The following is an 18,625-nucleotide window of genomic DNA, read 5'->3' on the forward strand; positions in this document are numbered from 1 at the left end:
GGATTTTTGCATCTATGTTCATCAGTGATATTGGCCTGTAGTTTTCTTTCTTTGTGACATCTTTGTCTGGTTTTGGTATCAGGGTGATGGTGGCCTTGTAGAATGAGTTTGAGTCTGCTATATTTTGGAAGGGTTTGAGAAGGATAGGTGTTAGCTCTTTCTAAATGTTTGATAGAATTCGCCTGTGAAGCCATGTGGTCCTGAGCTTCTGTTCGTTGGAAGATTTTTAATCACAGTCTCAATTTCAGTGCTTGTGGTTGGTCTGTTTATATTTTCCATTTCTTCCAGGTTGTCCATTTTATTGGCATAGAGTTGCTTGTAGTAATCTCTCATGATCCTTTGTATTTCTGCAGCGTCTGTTGTTACTTCTTTTTCATTTCTAATTCTGTTGATATGAGTCTTTTCCTTTTTTTTTTCTTGATGAGTCTGGCTAATGGTTTATCAATTTTGTTTATCTTCTCAAAGAACCAGCTTTTAGTTTTATCGATTTTTGCTATTGTGTCCTTCATTTCTTTTTCATTTATTTCTCATTTGATTTTTATGATTTCTTTCCTTCTCCTAGCTTTGGGTTTTTTTGTTTTGGTTTGGTTTGGTTTGGTTTGTTTTTTTGTGTGGTACGCGGGCCTCTCACTGTTGTGGCCTCTCCCGTTGCAGAGCGCAGGCTCAGTGGCCATGGCTCACGGGCCCAGCCGCTCCGCGACATGTGGGATCTTCCCGGACTGCGGCACGAACCCGTGTCCCCTGCATCAGCAGGTGGACTCTCAACCACTGCGCCACCAGGGAAGCCCCTGGATTTTTTTTGTTCTTCTTTCTCTAATTGCTTTAGGTGTGAGGTTAGGTTGTGTATTTGACATTTTTCTTGTTTCTTGAGGTAGGATTGTATTGCTATAAACTTCCCTCTTAGAACTTCTTTTGCTGCATTCCATAGGTTTTGGGTCGTCGTGTTTTCATTGTCATTTGTTGCTAGGTGTTTTTTGATTTCCTCTTTGGTTTCTTCAGTGATGTCTTGGTTATTTAGTAGTGTATTGTTTAGCCTTCATGTGTTTGGTTTTTGTTTTTGTTTGTGTTTTTTACAGTTTTTTTCCTTTAATTGATATCTAGTCTCATAGCGTTGTGGTTGGAAAAGATACTTGATACGATTTCAATTTTCTTAATTTTACCAGGGCTTGATTTGTGACCCAAGGTGTGATCTATCCTGGAGAATATTCCAGGAGCACTTGAGAAGAAAGTATATTCTGTTCTTTTTGGGTGCAATGTCCCATAAATATCAATTAAGTCCATCTTGTCCGATGTATTATTTCAAGCTTGTGTTTCCTTATTTCCATTTTGGATGATCTGTCTGTTGGTGAAAGTGGGGTGTTAACGTCCCCTACTATTATTGTGTTACTGTTGATATCCCCTTTTATGGCTGTTAGCATGTGCCTTATGTATTGAGGTGCTTCTATGTTGGGTGCATAAATATTTACAATTGTTATATCTTCTTCTTGGATTGATCCCTTGATCATTATGTAGTGTCCTTCTTTGTCTCTTGTAATAGTCTTTATTTTAAAGTCTATTTTGTCTGATATGAGTATTGCTACTCCAGCTTTCTTTTGATTCCCATTTGCATGGAATATCTTTTTCCACGCCCTCACTTTCAGTCTGTTGTGTCCCTAGGTCTGAAGTGGGTCTCTTGTAGACAGCATTTATACGGGTCTCGTTTTTGAATCCATTCAGCCAGTCTGTGTCTTTTGGTTGGAGCATTTAATCCATTTACATTTAAGGTAGTTATTGATATGTATGTTCCTATTACCATTTTCTTAATTGTTTTGGGTTTGTTATTGTAGGGGTTTTCCTTCTCTTGTGTTTCCTGCCTAGAGAAGTTCCTTTAGCATTTGTTGTAAAGCTGGTTTGGTGGTGCTGAATTCTCTTAGCTTTTGCTTGTCTGTAAAGGTTTTAATTTCTCCACTGAATCTGAATGAGATCCTTGCTGGGTGGAGTAATCTTGGTTTTAGGTTTTTCCCTTTCATCACTTTAAATATGTCCTGCCACTCCTTTCTGGCTTGCAGAGTTTCTGCTGAAAGATCAGCTGTTAAGCTTATGGGGATTCCCTTGTGTGTTATTCATTGCTTTTCCCTTGCTGCTTTTAGTAATTTTACTTTGTATTTAATTTTTGATAGTTTGATTAATGTGTGCCTTGGCGTGTTTCTCCTTGGATTTATCCTGTATGGGAGTCTCTGTGCTTCCTGGGCTTGATTAACTATTTCCTTTCCCATATTAGGGAAGTTTTCAAGTATAATCTCTTCAAATATTTTCTCAGTCCCTTTCTCTTTCTCTTCTTCTTCTGGGACCCCTGTAATTCGAATGTTGGTGTGTTTAATGTTGTCCCAGAGGCCTCTGAGACTGTCCTCATTTCTTTTCATTCTTTTTTCTTTATTCTGCTCTGCAGTAGTTATTCCCACTATTTTATCTTCCAGGTCACGTATCCTTTCTTCTGCCTCAGTTAATTCTGCTATTGATTCCTTCTAGAGAATTTTTAATTTCATTTATTGTGTTTTTGATCATTGTTTGTTTGCTCTTTAGTTCTTCTGGGTCCTTTTTAAACATTTCTTGGGTTTTTTCCATTCGATTTCCACGATTTTGGGTCATCTTTACTCTCATTACTCTGAGTTCTTTTTCAGGTAGACTGCCTGTTTCCTCTTAATTTATTTGGTCTGTTAGTGCTTTACCTTGCTCCTTCATCTGCTGTGTTTCTTTGTCTTCTCATTTTGCTTAACTTACTGTGTTTGGGGTCTCCTTTTCATAGGCTGCAGGTTCGTAGTTCCTGTTGTTTTTGGTGTCTGCCCCCAGTGGGTAAGGTTGGTTCAGTGGGTTGTGTAGGCTTCCTGGTGGAGGGGACTAGTGCCTGTGTTCTGGTGGATGAGGCTGGATCTTGTCTTTCTGATGGGCAGGACCTCGTCTGGTGGTGTGTTTTGGACCTTCTTATGATTTTAGGCAGCCTCTGTGCTAATGGGTGGGGTTGTGTTCCTGTCTTGCTAGTTGTTTGGCATAAGGTGTCCAGCACTGTACCTTGCTGGTCATTGACTGGAGCTGGGTCTTAGTGTTGAGATGGAGATCCCTGGGAGAACTTTTGCCGTTTGATACTACGTGGAGCTGGGAGGTCTCTGTTGGACCAGTGTCCTAAAGTCCGCTCTCCCACCTCAGAGGCACAGGCCTGACACCTGGCCGGAGCACCAAGACCCTTTCAGCCACACGGCTTTTGGGAAGTCTGAGGTTTTCTGCCAGCGTTTAGTAGGTGTTCTGTAGGAGTTGTTCCACTTGTAGAAGTATTTTTGATATATTTGTGGGGAGGAAGGTGATCTCTATGTCTTACTCCTCTAGCGTCTTCAAGGTCCTTGCTTATTTTTTATGTTAATTATTTGAGTAGGTAATACATTCGTTTGGTTCAAAACTGAAATGCTGATAAAGGCTATAAAACTGAAGAGCTCCCTTCTATCCTGGTCCTTTACCAATTGAGTTTACCTTCTCAGAAACAACTAGTATTATTTCCTTGTAAATCTTTTAGGCCTATATAGACAGATGTGTTTGTGGGGGGATATTCTTCAAATACTGGTATCATAAATAGTTAAAATTTCGTATGTATTAGGAAAAATGGTATCTCTGCGTTTATATTTCATTTTACATGCTTAAAAGTACTAAAGAGTTGTTGCTGTTTTCAGCCTAGTTTTCTCTGTGACCATAATTTTCCTATTTGAAAATGTAATTATGAAATCTGCTAATATTGGGGATAGTGTCCATTCTGTTCTTGTTCATGATAGTATATTTTGTTTTTGCTGTTTTGCTATAAATAACATGTACTGCCTGTTTTATCAGTGACAGAAGCAACACTTGTTCATTCTAAAAGAAATGTTTTTGAAAGAAAAGTTAAAGCAAAAAGAAACTACCACCCAGGGGTAACATCTGTTAATACTTGTGTGTATATTATTCCAGTCTTTTTATGCATTTGGGTATTTGCATAATTTTCAACTTAGCTATTAGTTACATGGTACTTAGTGTTTTGTAACCTTCAGTATGGTGGTTTCCCTGTGTCATTAAATTGACTTCTACATGAGATACTTCTATCATTTAATATTTAGTGAGTATATAATCAATATCCTATTTTTGGCTATTTGTCGTGGTTTAGCACATGGACTTTTGGATCCAGGTAAACATGTGTTTGAATCTCTGGGGTAGCATTACGTAATTCAGTCCTGTCGTGAGCATTAAATGAGGTAATATATGGAAAGCACTTAGTGCAGTGCTCAGCATATTGTAAGAGCTCAATCGATAATAGCAAACTACTGAGTCAGGGCCTAGGAAAATTAAGAACAGGGAGCAGTATATAATATGACAAATAAAACGTGAACTTGCTGTCTTCTGTGTCCTGATAAGGTTGAATGAGAGAAAGGCGGCCATCATTTTATTTTCTTTAGCATCTGTTGCCTTTATTTTTTTTTAATTTATTTATTTTATTTATTTATTATTTTTGACTGTGTTGGGTCCTCATTGCTGCACGCGGGCTTTCTCTAGTTGTGGCGAGCAGGGACTACTCTTGGTTGCAGTGAGTGCATGGGCTTCTCATTGCAGTGGCTTCTCTTGTTGTGGAGCACTGGCTCTAGGCGCGTGGGCTTCAGTAGTTTTGACACGTGGGCTCAGTAGTTGTGGCTCACGGACTCTAGAGCACAGACTCCGTAGTTGTGGTGCATGGGCTTAGTTGCTTTGTGGCATGTGAAATCTTCCTGGAGCAGGGCTCGAACCCATGTCTCCTGCATTGGCAGGCGATTCTTAGCCACTGTGCCACCAGGTAAGCCCCCCTCTGTTGCCTTTAAAATCAATCTAGGGCTTCCCTGGTGGTGCAGTGGTTGAGAATCTGCCTGCTAATGCAGGGGACATGGGTTCGAGCCCTGGTCCAGGAAGATCCCACATGCTGCGGAGCAACTGGGCCCGTGAGCGACAACTACTGAGCCTGCGCGTCTGGAGCCTGTGCTCCGCAAGAAGAGAGGCCACGATAGTGAGGGGCCCGCACACCGTGATGAAGAGTGGCCCCCGCTTGCCACAACTAGAGAAAGCTCTTGCACAGAAACGAAGACCCAACACAGCAAAAATAAATAAATTAATTAATAAACTCCTACCCCCAGCATCATCTTAAAAAAAAAAAAAAACAATCTAACAAGATGACAGCCTATTGTTTGCCCTTCTTTTTAAGAAAACCTTTTTGATCCCCAAGTGCTCAGTGACACTGACTTGGATCTGCCTGACTCAGAGGAAGTGGGAGTGGACCTGGGGAAGGGAGAGCTTGGAGAGTACTCTTAACATCCAGTTTGCTTCTTTTCTGAGATTCCAGGTACATTTTTTATATCTTGATAGAGTTTCCATGGGAAGTGGCAGGAGATATGATGAGAACTTAATTTACTGTGACCCAAAGTAAGCTAAATAAAGGACAAAGTATGCCCCATCCAGCATTCTTTCTTAACCCCCAGTCTCTCTGAAAGTCTCAAGCTTGAAGCCCCAAATTGAAGTCTCTGTCTCCTGAAGTTACCTATCCAACAAGCACAGCTGTTTGATCATCAGTTAGAAATAAATGTTGAATGTCCTGCTTTTCAACTCCAGATGAACACTCGATTAATTAATCTAGCATTTCAATATATTATTGTCACTTGGTTTACTATTAAGAGGTCGAATTCAAAGATTGATTACATTTGAGGTAATATTGTGAAATGGGTTTATTTCTAATCCCATAGGTAACATGTTTTGTTTAAAGTACTTCACTGACACTTCAGGTGAGAGATTTGTTATTTTTTGTATTACAGAGTGATGATTCTTGATTGCTTATAGCAATTAATGATTTATGCTAGTACTAGATAAGAAGTATATTGAGAACAAAATGAAGCAGAGATGTGGCTTTATTAAAAGATGTAGATAAACTGATTGTTCAGTTAGTGCCATATTATATTGTCATTTCTCCGTAGTTACTCTCAAGTTTCCACTGATTCTAAGTGGTGTCCTTTTTACAATAAAGTGCATATTAACCAAAATTGATTGAAATGAGTTAGGCCAGGTACATCCTCAGCACTATTGTCATTTGTTGGCCTCCAAAATTACCTGCCAGTTCTAAGGACTAAACCAATTTAGGTTTAGGATTCACTTTGGCTATACAGCCTAGAATGTAAATTCTGATCTTCATCCATTTTCATGGTGCTGGTCTTGTCATCACTCTAGTAGAGGTAGCATTCGCACTGCTAGGAAAAGATGAAGGGTCCCTATGCAGTTTCCACAGATACAAATGGGAATGCATAAAGACATTTGTATTTTGTCTTCTTGAGCCATGGAGTGTCTTTATTTTGAGTAATTCTAGTCTTTTTTTTTTTTTTTTTTTTTGGCTGCACTGCGCAGCATGTGGGATCCTAGTTTCCCCTACCAGGAATGGAACCCACACCCCCTGCATTGGAAGGTGGAGTCTTAACCACTAGACCCCCTGGGAAGTCCCTCTAGTCATCTTGCTACTGTTGACCATCTTATTTCTTTAGTTCTTCACTTTGGAAAGCTTTACAGACCTCTTTCTTGGCCTTTCTTCTTTGGGAGTGACCCCATGGACTTCCTTCTCAGGTTAAGTATTCACCACATACTTTCTCTGGTTTTTAGAATGTTAGACTCGGTTACTGTAATTTGTAAGTTATTTTTGAAAATAGGGAAGTAGGAACATGCGAGCACCAAATAAAATTTTTTCAGTTGATTCCAAGCCTTCTGGAGAATTGGAGCCAGGGAATCAAGTCTCCCCTATTATCAGTGACACACTGGTTATGCTTTTTACGAGTGTGACTCCTGTTACCTTGGACCACACCTTAACTGTGATGATCTTTTGTTTCCTTCTGTGGGTTTTTGTTTCCTGATTATAAAAGCAATGTATGTTTGTTATATTAAATTGGGAAAGTATAAAGGAAAGTTAAAAGTAATTCAAAGCACTGTTAACATTTTGAGGTATTTTCTCTGATTCAAATATAAACATACAAATAAATCTATATGTCCTTATTTTTTCAATTGACAGCATAACCTGAACATTTCCTCACATCCTTAAATGAAATTTCTTAAAGTAATAATTACAGTGGCTGTGTAATTTTATTCTGTGATTGTATGATAATTTATTTCACCAATTTGTGTTCATCTTAATTTTTTGAACTATGGTACTGTGGCTTTATTTTATGTTTCGCTAAACATGCCATACTGTATAATCAACTAGATTCACTGAGCATACAGAATCAGACTTCTAGATTTGGGAGGATCTAAAGTTTAGAAGTGTTAAGGGCAAAGAAGCTTCTTTTATGTAAAATTTATTTATAATTCGTGTATAATAAGTCTTAATTGATGTTGAGTGCTTTTTTTACACAGGATTTGGTCATTTAAGAAGTATAGTAGCTTCCCTCCTTTTAAGACCCATATATTTTCTCCCATTTAAAAAGTCATACTTCTGGTTTTTGAGATTTTAATTCTAATTTTAAACTTTAATTTTATTCTTCTCCATATATTTCATTTAGTCTAGTTCTTAATGCCTAATTTTAACCTTCCATTATTCCCTTAGTTATTTTAAAGCAACATAGCAACAAAATCATTTCTTTGTATTTTTATTTTTGATTTTCTTGCTTATAGATCAGCAGGAGATACAGCAATAAGTTGGATAGTTTTGGAGAGAACCAGAGACAATAACCAAAGTTGGAAGTCTGTCTCAGGCTTCTCATGGATTACCCCTTCAGCCACCTGCATTGTATCCTGTATTTAAGGGTAGCTTCTGAAAGGGTAGCTTCTCAGACTTGGAAGACCTTGGGCTCTTAGACTGTAAGTCTCTCCAGGCATATAACAGGCTTCATATACTGAAGTGACTTTTTATTGTGGATTACTGTTCTTATAATATCAAATTTTATTTGCTCTGATATTTAGGCTCTAGTAGTTACAATTCTTTCATTGAATTGCTGTTTAAATTTGGGTAATTCACATAACTCCTCTGAATCTGCTTTTTCTTACATAGTGGTATATGCTTGCCTTAGGTAATAACTGTGATTCCTTTCATTTGATTTTAAATAGTCATTCATTTTACTTTATCCCTTAAAAGCACAGCTAACTAAGAGTTGGAATAAAAAAAATCTTTGTATAGTAATAAAAATTTTAACTTAATCAATAAAAAGTAACTTACTACTGAGATATTTTCCATTTTCAGTCTTTGTAAGCTACCCTATTCCCAGTTGTATGAGTTTGCCATTCCGTATTGCAGAAGAGCCCTGTCTTGCATAATTTTCGGACAGATTATTTAATCTTTCTGAGTAACTGTTATGTTATAGATTTTATTAATGTGACTCCCCCAGCTCCACAGCCCAGACATCTCCAAGCAGCTAAAATATAGTCTCACAATATTCAAGAGAAGCAAAAATGTGTATTTAAAAAAGAAAAGCTCTCACAGATAAATTGGTTGCTGATACGTTGTGGAATTATTAAAAATTGGTTATGTTCATTCTTTCCAGGTTTGGGAGTTGCTTATTAGATCAATGCCAGTTAATTCTTCTCTCTTTTCCCCATTTGCTCCAGATCAGGGTATCTCTAACATGCTTATAATTTCCTATTAACTATGGGATGTTTTTCTAGGCTTTTGAACCCCACACCTATCATTGAATATTTTAGTGATTTAATTACTGTATTATGTTTATCATGACATTTACTCACAGGAATTTTATCAGATGTCACTAACAAAATGCTCATTTTATTAAATATTTCAATTTATAACCTTCTATCAATTACAACCATTTGTTATGCAGGTTCTATTTATAAGTGCATCATTTCATTTGATTTAAACATACCTATGCATCTTGGTTTATCTTTTACAGAGAAAATAGACAATATATTATGGACCCATCGTTTCTTTTTCACCTAATTAACCTGAAATTTTCTTGTTGTTTTTTTTTGATATATGTGTTACTGTTCTGTTTGATTTCATTCATATATATGAAATTCAGCATGTATTCATAGCAGTTTTGCCTACACTTTCTCTAATACAGTAAGTTCGATTTCCATTTCCTATACCTACTAGTTCTGAAATGTACTCAATGAAGTGAAATGATTGGGCTTCAGACAATTCTTCTAAGATTGTTCAAGAAGTCTCTCCTTAGACCTTGGCCAATGATCACAATAAACTCGGCTATAGATGGAAGCCTCAGTTGGTGATTTTCTAGTGTTTGGAGGTTGGTACTATTGTGTGATGCAGGTGGTTGTATCAGTATATTCTTCTTACACTCACTGGGCATTTTTCTGTTACCCTCTAGAGCTGCTAGAAGTTTTGGCTTTAAATTCTTTCCCACAGAGTTGTCTAAACTTCTGTTGGTAATTCTACAGTGGCAGAATGTTGTTAAATATCCTCAGTATATTCTTAATCTGGTCTTTTGATGATCAGGTTAATAAATTTATAGCTCAAACAGTTATGTAATGAGTAAACTAGTTTTCCTATTTTGAGATTATCTTAGGTGCTAAAAGACATGGAGACTTTTCTTTAGTAGCAGAAGAATAAAAAAATCTTTCCGTGCTAAATTATGGAGCAGGGCTCATTGAGTCTTTCTGTTTATTCCTTTCCTTCTGTGCTGTGGAAGAATTTATCATTCATTTTCCACTGTGGAATTGGTGCAGGCAGGAGAGGAATTGGGTCAGCTGGTATGCAGACCATCACATAGAAATGAGCACATGTGACAGGTCAGAGCTCTGCACTGCTGTGGATACCAAGGATGTATTCAAACAGGCTAAGTAATGAAGATATGAGGATCCTTGAAACCAGAGTTACAGTCTGGTTCATCGTGAGTGAGTGTGTGCAAGGAAACTGGGAAGCAGCTGTAGCCAGTGGGAGGGTTAAAGCCTTACAGGATTGTGTCTTTTGGAAGAATATTTCCATAGATGGTATCTGTATAATTTTTGGCATTCTACACAGTGCCTCTGCTGTTTGTCCTGAGCACATGACCTGTTGGGAAGAAGTTTGCTTTTCTCTGAAGTGGCTGGTTGGTTGGTTATTTGAACCATCCCACAATGCTTAGGCCCTGAAAGATTTCTTCTTCCTCTTTATGGAAGAGTGGCTTTAAAAAAAAGAAAAAATATATGGATTTGCTTGAGGTTCTCTGAACCAGACAGTTTGGGAGATTCAAATATTTCCCTTATGTGATTTGACTCCGATGGCTTAGTTAGTTGTGTCAATGATAGTAGGCTGTTCTGCATATGGTATCAGCTGCTCTCAACTGATTCTCAAGGTACTTTCTTGTTATAAAAAAAAATTTTTGTTATCATTATAATGAGATTTTATTAAAGTGGTTCTCAATGCACTTTCTGTTGTGGCTGCAGTCTCAAACATATCTTTTCATGGATAAACACAATATGGTATGTGCACACACTGTGTACACTCTGCCATAAAAGGAAATTAAGTACTGACATATGGAACAACCTGGATGAACCTGAAAGCATTATACCATGTGAAAGATGTGAGACACGAAAGACCACTTATTGTAGGTTTCCATTTAAAGGAAATGTCCAAAACAGGCAAATTGAAAGAGACAATAAGTAGATTGGTGGTGGCCAGGGGATGGGGAATGAGTGCTCAATGGGTAAAGGGTATCTTTTGGGGTGATGAAAGTATTCTGGAATTATAATGGTGGTGGTTGCACAGCATTGTGGTTATACTAAAATTTACTAAATTAGTATACTTTTGACTGTTGTTGACTGTTGGTGGAATGGCTTCTGAATGAATGACAAGCAGTACTTGGTGTTTCTTTGTTGATATTACTGCTGGGTGGCATTTTATCCAGTGAGTTGAGTGGTGGGTGAGAGTGGGGATGGGAGTGGCAGCTGAAATGTGCTATGAGTCCCCTCATTAAGGGAAGCATATACTTGTCCAGTGATTTGCTAATTCATAGAAAGTGCTGTTGGATAATTACCTTTATGTTCTCATCATTAATGGGAAAAACGTTTGGTTCACATGCTTGGTTGATTTCACAGTTGTGTGTTCACTTTCTTTTACCTAAAAATATAATGTCAGGCTCTGAAAATCTGCTTTCCTTCTTTTTGGAAATGAGTTCCCAGTCTGTTGATTAGGTGTGGATAGCAAGCGTTATATTTTGAGATTCTCTGATATAAACAGACAGGAGTGCATGAGTTAGAGTTCTACTAATAGGAGCAGTGACTGTGGAGGCAGATTATTGGTACACCAAACATGGTTTACCATATTTCATTATCTTCAGATTACCTGCTGCTGTGAGACAGTGTTCCATCACCACCAGTTCTTGACCTATGATGTCATACCTTTGGCTAATCTGTGCATTATGTTAGAGCTAAAAATGGAAACCCCAGGCGTTGTCATCAGTCTTTATTGACTATACCATGATGATTAAGGGAGACAAAACAAATTCAGTATCAGAGTGGGAAGTCTGTGTTCCTTGTTTATTCCACTAATGGGAAACAGGATCACAGGGCATGAATTGGGGATGGGCCACAGCCCTTCGATTAGCAGCTCTTGGACTTAGAAGTAAAGGAAGAACAACAGGGTAGTCTGCTGTAAAATGTTGGGGGCTTCCCTGGTGGCTCAGTGGTTAAGAATCCGCCTGCCAGTGCACGGGACACGGGTTCGAGCCCTGGTGCAGGAAGATCCCACATTGCCTCAGAGCAACTAAGCCCATGCACCACAACTACTGAGCCTGCGCTTTAGAGCCCACAAGCCACAACTACTGAAGCCAGCAAGCCACAACTACTGAAGCCTGCACACCTAGAGCCTGTGCTCCGTAACAAGGGAAACCACCACAATGAGAAGCCTGTGCACAGCAATGAAGACCCAATGCAGCCAAAAATAAATAAATAAATAAATTTATATTTTTAAAAAATTGGGGGGCTTAGTCAGTGGTCCGTTGGCAAAGCAATATTTTATGTCCTGCATCCTGTGAGGCATCATGTAGCTGCCTCAGCTATATGAAGTGCTGCAGCTAGTTATAACAAACATTGAGCAGTAGTATCAGACTTGTCAGTGATCAGCATGCCAAAATGCAGTTCCTTGTTACGTGACAAGTAGGGAAAACATATGGCAGGCAGGTGGTGGCGGCAGCATCATTATCAGTGCACAGTGAGATTGACAGTTCATTTGCAGATAGTGATGCCCACCTGCTATGGAAACAGTGCGCCACTGGACACCTGGAAGTGTCCATCTAACAGTGTATAGCCTGCCCTGCATAATCCTTATTGGTTGGCAGACGCTACTAAGTGGTGACCCTGGCCTCATCCTGGGAACTAGTCTGATGAAATAGATATTCAACATTGAAGTCTCTGGTTATGAGGAGGCCAGTTTTTTGTTTGTTTTTAAATAAAAGTATGTGTTGTATATTTTATTCCAGCTACTACTTGTTTATATTTTTAACTCAATCGTATTTTTTTTCTCCTCCAAATGTAATTTTAAAATTTTAGAAATTTATGGTGAGAAAAGTTCAACGTGCCCCATAATAGTACCTTTGAAGGTAAGCCCTTCTAACAGTGTTGGGTAAGTTCCACCAGATTGTTTCTATGTGTGTCCCTGAATTCCCCCAAACAAGATTATAGCTGCCATTGTGCCTTTGCTTTTTAAAATTTGAACATGTTGTCATAGCAGAATATATAGATCTCCCTTGTTTTCAACAGCTACAGCGTATTTGTTGAGACATGCTTGTAATATAGAGGGAAAAAATTGCCGTGGTGACTGCCAACTTGGAACTTGGGCTAGTGTCAGAGTTAGATCACAACTTGTAATTATGCATTTGTGTTAAACTACCATGAATGCAAAGGACAGAATGCTTGTACATACATCTTTGTTTCTATAGACTAAATTCCTAGAAGTGGAATTGTTGGGTCAAAAGACATCCACATATTAAATGTTAGTACAATTGCCAGTTTGACTGCAAAAGATGTACCAATTTAGGTTTCTGCCAACAGTAAAAATGCCACTTAGAGAAGCATGTGAAAACTGAATGTTCATTAGAGAAGAGCATGGACAACAGTGATTAAATTCCTCTGGAGAACTAGATAGAGGTGGGAAATTATGGTGGGAGGCAATAAAAAGTTCCCCAAAAGGGTAGATCTACATGTGACACGATCTCCACGGAGGACTACTCCTCAGAGAGGGAACGTGTCAGAGCGCAAGATTTCCAAAATTATGTGACAATTTTATAGGAAGTCAGTGAGCTGTAGGCTACTCTATCCCATTCTACGGCTGCCTCTGAGAAATGGTAAAGCAGGTACATCTAGTTAGACTTGTGGCGCCTAGACATGCAGCTTCAGTTGGCTCTTTTTAGAAAGCAAGAAAATAGATATTTCATACCCTGAGAAAGATGGAATGATTTGTCCTCCATGACTGAGACTTCTACTCCTTTATTAATGGGTTTTGGTACAGGACTTCTAATCACTACTGCCTGTGGGTAACCATCTATTTTCTTGGGAAAGTGATAGAAGTATCCTCTTGAATTCTTCAAGGAGATTCTGCAGTTGTCTGACCTCTGCCTGGCTTACGTGGGTAGAGTACCCCAAGTTAAAAAATACACACACACATACACATAATTGTGGCAAGATGCACATTACATAAAATTTACCATCTTAACCATTTTAAAGTGTACAGTTCAGTAGTGTTAAATATATTCACATTGTCCTGCAATCAGTCTCTACCTTGCAAAACTGAAAGTATACCCATTAAACAACTCCCCGTTCCCTCCTCCCAGCATCTCCTAACAACCACCATCTACTTTGTTTCTTTGAGTTTGACTACTCTAGGTACCTCATTTAAGTGGAATCATACAGTATTTCTTTTTTGTGACTGGCTTATATAACTTAGCATGACATTCTCAAGACTCATCCAAGTCATAGCATATGTCAGAATTTCCTTCCTTTTTTTTTTTAAAGAAGATGTTGGGGGTAGGAGTTTATTAATTAATTTATTTATTTTTGCTGTGTTGGGTCTTCATTTCTGTGCGAGGGCTTTCTCTAGTTGTGGCAAGCGGGGCCACTCTTCATCGCTGTGCGCGGGCCTCTCACTATCGCGGCCTCTCTTGTTGCAGAGCACAGGCTCCAGACGTGCAGGCTCAGTAGTTGTGGCTCACGGGCGTGGTTGCTTCGCAGCATGTGGGATCCTCCCAGACCAGAGCTCGAACCCATGTCCCCTGCATTAGCAGGCAGATTCTCAACCACTGCGCCACCAGGGAAGCCCAGAATTTCCTTCCTTTTTAAGGCTGAAAAAAATCCATTGTGTGTATCTACCACATTTTGTTTCTTCATCAGTGGACATTTGGGTTTCTTCTACCTTTTGATTATTGTGAGTAGTGCTGCTATGAACATGGAGTACAAATATTTCTGAGACCCTGGATTGAATATACCCAGAAGTAGAATTGCTAGATCTTAGGGTAATTCTATTTTTAATTTTTTGAAGAACTAGAGAAATTTCTTTACTTTGTATCTCTATGTTCGTAATGGAAATGGAAGAACTTTGAGTGTGGGAGAGGGCTTCTTTGGCTATGCAGCTGCTGAGAGACTATTTGCTTCATGAATTTAGGCTGTAATTGGTGCCTTTGACCTACGTTTATAATCCAGTGCTAACCACCTAATTTCCTAATACATATTTGTGGGCTGGGGACTTGGCTGTGTGCATAGACGTACACTGTTTTTGTTAAGAGACCTGGATTTGGAGGTGGACACAGATGCAGTCAGGATGGTCTTTGATCAGTGTCTGTGTGTAGTTTCAGACATTGACCTTAGGTGTTATTGCTCTGGGCACGCTGTGCCTTTGATCAAGGGACTTCGTTTCATTTAGTAGGCCTCTATCTTCTGTGTGAAATACAGGGGGAGAAAGGTATATCTAAAGGAAGAAAGGCCTATGATGTTAACACCTGACTCTCTTGGAATCTTTTCTTAGTAACGAAACCAAGGATAATTTATACAACAGAAGGGCTGTGTCTTTGGGCTATTTTTCTTTGTGCCATTGGCAGGTATCCCTTAAGAATTATATTTTTTCTTCATCATTCTCCTTTGAGGTCAAGATACACTTCTACTAGTCCAATTCACCATTCTAACTTTCACCTTTAAGTTAACTTACCTGAGTGTTTATTTATTTCCTTTGTCTGAGTGACTTCTAAATGGCAGCTCGCGGGCATGCTGGAGAAATAGGTGTGCTCTGAACGTAGTGAATGCAGGGTGGCTTTTCTGTACTGACTTTGCAATACCTAACCCCCGGAGCAATAGGAATTGATTGGAACTCTTGGCTGGGTGACTACTTTAGCTCCCACTTTTATTGCTTTGGTTTCCCAGTTTGGCCTTTTGTTGAGTGGCCTTTTCCTTTGTAGACTGGCACATATTATGTTTGAAGAGAAAATGTAATTTAACCTTTTTGTTTTTATCCATGTCTTAAAAAGCATCCTTTTTCCTCCAGTAATACTTCTTAGATGCCATTAAGCAAATCCCCTTTCTTCATATCCCTGAGCCTCTCAGCTTAGCTTTATTACAGCTGTTATTTTCAAGACTGGGTGACATTGTGTGTATTCTACACAAAGGCATGAGTATCCGTATATTTGTGCTGCTTGTGTGGCTGGAACTCCTCCAGGGAGAGCTCTGGGTGGAGTGATTTAATTTCCCCTGACTGCTGCTGACCTGGGAAACTTTGGACACAGATGACCATGACTGACACTTGTATAGAGGAGAAAAATGACCCACACGCAGCCTTCATCCTCCAGAGGAAAGCAGTGGAGATGGTGGCTCTGAGGAGAAGTAAGAAGTGACATGCAGGGAACCTGTGGGACAGTTTCCAGTAGTGTTTTGGGGGGCCTTTGGCATTCTTTGGTACAGACACTGTGGTATTAAAATTAGGTATTGGGATGAGTTAAACCATGATGCAGTAATGAGTACTATAGTGGTTGGAGCACTAATGCAAACAGGTTACACTTTTTAGATATATCTGTAGGTTTATAAGGACTTAAGAATCAAGAGGATTAATGAAAATGCTTGCAGCTGCAAGGTTACTCTCACATAGTGGTTTCTATTTGTCTTTGATCCTCATCAGATTTACTTGAAATATTTTCAGTGGTCAGAACTTCATTTCCCTGATGATTTTATATGTGCTCGTTATCTACCTCATACATAAACTATGCATCATGTTTCCAACCATTTTAATGTTATGTTTTTGTCAGGGTGTTATCACTACTTCTAGAAATCTTTGCCCAGCTCTAATGGCCCTTTATATAAAATGTTTTCACATTTCCTTGTGGATCTCATGCCTGTGCATGCTTCTAATTAAATATTTACCAAACTGAGTGTTTATCAGGGAGTAGTGATGTCCACTTAAATGAATGACTAATGTCAGGTAGAGACTCTTAGCATCTCCATAGGCCCCGTATGAAGCTGGATTTTACCTTTCCTCTCAAAACAGATAAATACATTTGCCCATCTGACAAGGGGGTGGGGAGTAATGGGTTCATTTTGTCAGAAATGCATCAAATAAGAAAGCTCCTTGACTCTTTGCTCATGGAGGTTGGGAAGCAGTAGAGGTTAACATTCCATTGATGAAAATGAAATGTGCTCAAAATAGTCCTGGCTTTGCGGTGGGGGAGGTGGGAAGGGTGATTGTAGATCAGAGAGAGCAACATAAATACATGTGAATAAACAGCCAGCCTTAACACCTGATTACAATGATTTTGAAGGGGGTGTTATCGAATACATCTAGGCTGTGGCTTGGAGAGGTAGGAAAGGATCATTGGTTTGTCTCCTTCTCTTTGCAGTGTAGATATATAATTTTTTGTCAGTGTATCTGTAAAAGTTCTTCCAATTTAAGACATGCCAGAGATAAACGATGTCCTAATGGGACACAGAGATTTCAGCTTTTTATTTATTTATTTATTTTTGGCTGTGTTGGGTCTTCGTTTCTGTGCGAGGGCTTTCTCTAGTTGTGGCAAGCACTCTTCATCTCGGTGCACGGGCCTCACTATCGCGGCCTCTCTTGTTGCGGAGCACAGGCTCCAGACGCGCAGGCTCAGTAGTTGTGGCTCACGGGCCCAGTTGCTCCGCGGCATGTGGGATCCTCCCAGACCAGGGCTCGAACCCGCGTCCCCTGCATTGGCAGGCAGATTCTCAACCACTGCGCCACCAGGGAAGCCCAGATTTCAGCTTTTGATTGTGCTGAACATAAACATAAACAGTTCACATCTACCAATGCTCATTTTCTTTCTAATAATACCAATACTCAACAGAAGCATTAATCATAATTACAAAAGCAGATATTTCTTTAATGTGAGTTTCTAGTTACCATTAGAGTACATTTCAAACACTAAGGTGAAGAATTCTAGACTTACGCCAGCAACTCAGTGATTAAGTCCAACCATTGAGTTGGTAGAGAAGTCGCTGAAAAAGTATCTTCATCAAATATTGAACAGATATATTTTACAACGATAGTTATAAATTAGAGGAATTTTTTCCCCTTTGTGTGCACATTTATTCTCACCCCTGAAATTGTTTTCTGGAACTGAAAATTACATAAATAGCTTGCCTTTCTAGTCTAGTTAAATAATAGATTTTTTAAATAAGAAAATGAATGATAAGCATTTTTATACCATGTTTTTTCATATTTGGTTTAAGAGTATTTACAAGGAATCTTAAAATAGAAGATAACAAAAGTTCCCCGTAGAAACTAGAGAAAGGTATAACCACAAAAGGTAGGATCATGTAGTAGAGGATTGAGACTAAGACTCTGGTCCCTTAAGACTCTGGTCCCTTAATGGACAGTCTGGGCATGTACAGTCCAGTATCGCCACCACAGCTGTGTGGCTACTGTGCATTTGAAGTATTGCTGGTCCAGAATGAGATGTGTTGTTCCTGCACAACACACACCGGATTTCAAAGACTTTGTCAGTGAAAGAAAGAAAAAAAACCCAATACTTTAAAAATAATATTGGTTATATGTTGATATGATAATGTTTTGGATATTTTGAGATAAATCAAAAACACTATTAAAAGTAATTTTATCTGTTTTTTTTTTAATGTCGCTGCTAGAAAATGTCAGTGTGCATATGTTGCTCTCATTTGTGGCTCTTATTCTTGTTGCCTCCTAGACAGCACAGGGTACATTTGACATCCTTTTATGAGAGTTTAGCTTGTGTCTGAATAGATGGCTCAGCTGGGAGATCAGTGTGCCCAGAAGCAGGACCAAGAGGCTCCTTGGCAATTTTGTTTTGAAGCTCATCCTATATCTAGATGAATGGGTGACTGAACTGTGTTTCAAATTAAAAAAAAAAAAAAGGTATCTCACATTTTTAGAATGATTACCTACGTTGCTTGTTAGCAGTAAAATGTCAAGAATGCATAAATTAAGTATTGTCCTATTATGCCCACAGCAAATGGAAACCTGGTTGCTCTCTGTTCCTTGTCTTCCTGATTTTGTAAGACAAGGAGTGTCCTCCCCAGATTCCTCTAGTTAACCTATTAGTTGAGGTGATTCCCCACACTCTACTTCAGTTATCTTTGGTAAGTAAAATCTCCCCAACTAGTACCTACCTGCAAAATTAATCTGGAAAGTGTCTAAATAAGTACTAAATAGTGTATCATT

General features: G+C 38.9%; 1 protein-coding gene and 1 long non-coding RNA gene across 3 annotated transcripts in view; both read left to right on the forward strand.

Moving 5' to 3' along the window:
- SND1 (staphylococcal nuclease and tudor domain containing 1) overlaps positions 1 to 18,625 on the forward strand; it is a 427,993-nt gene that overhangs the window by 178,481 nt on the left and 230,887 nt on the right. The window lies entirely within an intron of this gene.
- Positions 3,118 to 7,857, forward strand: LOC308623077. The gene is made up of 3 exons (XR_014016733.1): positions 3,118 to 5,362; positions 5,760 to 5,798; positions 7,663 to 7,857. It is a non-coding gene; the product is annotated as an uncharacterized lncRNA (long non-coding RNA).

The sequence above is a fragment of the Mesoplodon bidens genome (genome assembly GCF_964165515.1).
Source record: "Mesoplodon bidens genome assembly, chromosome: 9".
Classification (NCBI taxonomy): Eukaryota; Metazoa; Chordata; class Mammalia; order Artiodactyla; family Ziphiidae; genus Mesoplodon; species Mesoplodon bidens.